The sequence below is a fragment of the Suricata suricatta genome, chromosome 9 (assembly GCF_006229205.1).
Source record: "Suricata suricatta isolate VVHF042 chromosome 9, meerkat_22Aug2017_6uvM2_HiC, whole genome shotgun sequence".
NCBI classification, from domain to species: domain Eukaryota; kingdom Metazoa; phylum Chordata; class Mammalia; order Carnivora; family Herpestidae; genus Suricata; species Suricata suricatta.
Genome location: NC_043708.1, coordinates 2,147,690 through 2,151,689, shown reverse-complemented (window position 1 = coordinate 2,151,689; position 4,000 = coordinate 2,147,690). Strand labels below are relative to the sequence as shown.

The following is a 4,000-nucleotide window of genomic DNA, read 5'->3' as shown; positions in this document are numbered from 1 at the left end:
GGTGCGGCGCCGCCTCGCCCCCGCCCCCGCCCGGGCCCGCCCGCCCCCCGAGCGCCTCAACTTCGGAAAACTTTGTGCTTGAGGCCGGGCCCGGGGCCCGCGGGCCGGGGTGCCCGCAGCTTTTCAGGAAACGGGGTGCCGAGGCCTCCCGGGGACGCGAGCCCCGCGGGGTGGGGAGAGCCGGCATCCCCCGCGAGGCCGTGTGTTCTGGCGGCGGGAGGGGCGCGCCGGCCGGGGGGGGGGGTGTCTGCATCCAGCAGGGGGTCCCCCCTCCCGGGCTGCCGGCCCTGAGGGGGGGGGTTCTGAAGCCCTTATTTAAAAGTTTATACTGAGTCATTCCTCTGCAGATGAACCTCTGACTGATTCATAATCGGGGAGCTGCAGTGGCCTCGAAGGCAGGCGGTACTGGGATCCAGTTTGGGGCAAAATGCACACATTCCATCTTTGATTCATAGGAAAGGTCAGACTGGGCTCCCAGAGGTGCAAAAAATGAGAAGGATGCCTGCCACGGTATTTAAAATTTCACATCCAGGCGCCAGGCTATCGCTCATGTACGCTTTGCCACGTTTTCACGCCGTCACCCCATTTGGGGACATCTATTTAATATCGAGACCTGTAGAGAGAATTCCGTGTGGATCAGTCTTTACCCTTAATTTGCAAACCTGTAAACAAAAGGGAAATGGATGAACTGTCGTCGACGTGCTTTGAAATTTAACAACCGTTCGGATAATGGTCCATTGAAGGAAACAGTTTTATTTCACGTTTTTCCTGTGAAGCTCTGAATCAGATTTCAGACGGAGACGGGAGTGTGTGAGTGTGAGTGTGTGTGTGTTCATTTTTGTGGAGTCATAAAGGCTGTGTTGAGTAGCGTTATCTTACTGCCTCTTCATTTACATTCACAGCATTCAACAGAGGAGGAGCCATAATTTTTTCCCCCTGGCATTTGTCGTGAATACACACTGGTGAAGCCTTTGGAACCGTTTTCTGTAATCTTCTATGTGTGTCTAAAATCCTTATTGAAACAAATAACCAGACGGACTGCCGGTTGGTGCTAAAATCTGCGGGTGTCTTCCACATCTTTGAAAATGGCCTGTTAAAAAGACTGCATCATGTGTAGGATGTCTGGCAAAATAGTGCATAGCCGTTCGTTTTTCAAGTGCAAGGGTGTATTTGCTTTTTTTTTTTTTAACCCTGTTGTGGCTATAAAGATATATATTTAGAATTAGTCTATAGATGAAGGATTCTTTGGCCAAGCAACATAAGCCTTATTAGTACACAAACCAGAAAATATCAGAAAGGGTTGGAAATCCTCGTGAGTTGGGGCCCGTGACAAAACCTGACAGACCTGGGACTCTAGCGTCACTGGTTGAAATCAGCCCTGATCACGCGTGAGGTTTAAGGTGCTGAGGTGTCTCCCCCAGACACCATGTGTCCCAGCTGTCACAATGCAGAAGCCAGGAAAGCAGAGAGAACTGGCAGGGAGAATGCCAGCATTTTTTTTTTTTTTAAAGACATTCATGTGAATTTTCCTGTGAGGGGAAAGAAGACCCGGTATTTTGCTTGGATTCTATCCATGCATTTTGGATATAATAAGATGGCCTCAGTGCGAAGGGTGTGAGAACATCCCACTGGAAACAGGCAGTAGCAGTGGTCAGTTGTTTCTGTTGATACCATCAGAATATTCTTACTCTTGTTCCTGCCTTGAAGAAAGTCCTTCATTTAACTGAAACATCTGGGCTGCTGCTTGCTGTTTTCCCCTGTGTTTGGGATTTTGATTCTGTAAACACCCCGGCTAAAATTCCTTTATTTTTTCACCGAGCAGACCTGAGAGAGGCCTTTCTGGGGTACCGTCAGGCCAGCTGTGCTAATGAACGGAGGAGGAGAATGATTTGTCCTCCCTTAAGGTCCTTCTCTATGATGTTAAAGCTGCACTTCGACAAAGATGAAATTGTCACGGTGGTGTTGCAAGTCTAGGCTGGCCCAAGAAGACAAAGGAAATTGCGTTAAATTTGCCTCTCTGTTTTCTCATCTCTGTGTAGCAGGACTCCGAGCAGCAGTGATCCTAACTATCAAGTGTTATGCAATAGCTGAGTTTCCTTGCAGTGGTCAGTTAAGAACTGTTAACTTGGTAGAGGAGATGTCTTATGACCCAGGCCCCCTTGTGTTGATTCCATGGACTCAGGACCTCTCGTGTGTTCCTTTACGAGCATTCATAGAGGAAGAAACATCATTTGGGGGACTGAGGGGGGAGTCATAATGTTGACTTCATCTACAGGACAAACTGGGCAGAGAGCTGCAGAGTGGGAAGGAAGGAAGAGAAGAGAGGCCAGTGGGCCTGGAAGGTGACCAGAGCCAGGCAGCCGAGCCTAGCCATGGAGGTGGTGCTCAGGCCTGTTCTGAGCGGGAGGAGTCCATCCCCTGGGAGAGGCCAGATGCCAGCAGGCAGGGGGGCAGCAGAGAGAGGTGAATGGGGCTGGGTGCCTCTGCATCACAGCAGGAGCTGATAGAAATAGAAGAGAATGTAATTTTCAACAGGAAGAATGTCAGGGGCGCCAGGGTAGCTCAGTCAGTTAAGACTTCAGTTCAGGTCATGATCTCGAGGTTCACAAGGTTAAGCCCCGCGTCAGGCTCCATGCTGACCGCTCAGAGCCTGGAGCCTGCTTTGGATTCTGTGTCTCCCTCTCTCTCTCTGCCCCTCTCCCATGATTACACTATCTCTCTCTAACATAAATAAGCATTGAAAAAAAAAGAAAGGAAAAATGTTAGAAAACTATGTGTACTTGTGTAATACCCATCATTCATTATCAACCAAAAAATACAAAACAGCTTTCTCGTTTGAAAGAGCCTTTACTGATTGTCTGTTTTCTGCATAACACTGTTCTGGATGATTGGGGGTGGGGAACTCACCGACCCGGATGGAGGAGACGAGGTGTAGTTGGTTTTTTTTTTTTTTAAAGCAGTAAAAGTGTTTTTGGCTGGGATTTTTTTCCCTCCCTGTGCAGACACCTTGGGCTGGGGCTGGCGGGTAGTGAGATCTCGTAAATGTAGGTGACTGCTGGTTTCTCACAACTCCAGAAATCAGGTGTGAATCTCTTGCGGAATTCTGTACTCCTCAGGATAAGTGGCTCATGAACTGGGAGTTGGTGCTGTTCTCGTTACAGAGCTGGGGTGAGTGAGCCCCAGCGCCCGCCGGTGTGAGCAGGGGCCGCAGAGGCCGCCTGTGCCCCCGGGAAGGGAGCTGCGGGCCCGGGGCCCCGCTGCGCCAGCACTGAATGTGGCTGGAAGGTGGCCTTTCACTCCCTGCCCTCAGGGAGCTGGCGCTCAGCTCGAGAGCGAGACCCACCGAAGTGGTCGTAAAACCAAGTAGTCACACGAATGTAGGCTAACGTGAAGTAGAGGGTTGTGTGGAAGACTGGAGGGAGGGGAAAACTTAGGAGAGGGGAAGCTCTCGGCCGGCGGGGGGTGGGCTGAGGGTAGTCTGGGAAGGCTTCTGGGAGGTGGGCCCCGAGAATGGCGGAGGGATTTCTCCAAACCCCCCTGTGTTTTGGGGAGAGGACAGTTTGCTGTCCTGTTACTTCTGGCCAGGAGACATGTTGCGGGCGATGCTGCTGGCGTGTGGGTTTCAGTTGCACTGTGTCCCGTGTCGTCCTCCAGCTCTTACCAGGCCCTCTGTGACCAGGAGCGCCCCCCGGTGGTCAGGCTGTCTCCACTGTCAGGGGCCTGGTCTGGCCTGGGGAACAGAGCAGCAAGTGGCCACACATTGCTATCTCTGCTGTTTCTCCTTGTAGGTGGAGAGTCTCAAAAAGTGGTGCTGAGGGGTGTGTGTGGAAATGTTAAAAACACCTTCCTCAGGGCGCCTGGGTGGCTCAGTCTGTTAAGCGTCAGGCTTCGGCTCAGGTCATGATCTCACGGTTGGTGGGTTCGAGCCCCACATCGGGCTCTGTGCTGACAGCTAGCTCAGAGCCTGGAGTCTGCTTCAGATTCTGTGCCTCCCTCTCTC

The 4,000-nt window shown here is 51.7% G+C and overlaps 1 protein-coding gene across 2 annotated transcripts in view; it reads left to right on the top strand.

The window, feature by feature from the left end:
• The window catches only part of TRAF3 (TNF receptor associated factor 3), a 116,082-nt gene that overhangs the window by 5,633 nt on the left and 106,449 nt on the right, over window positions 1-4,000 (top strand). The gene's annotated exons all lie outside the window — the stretch shown is intronic.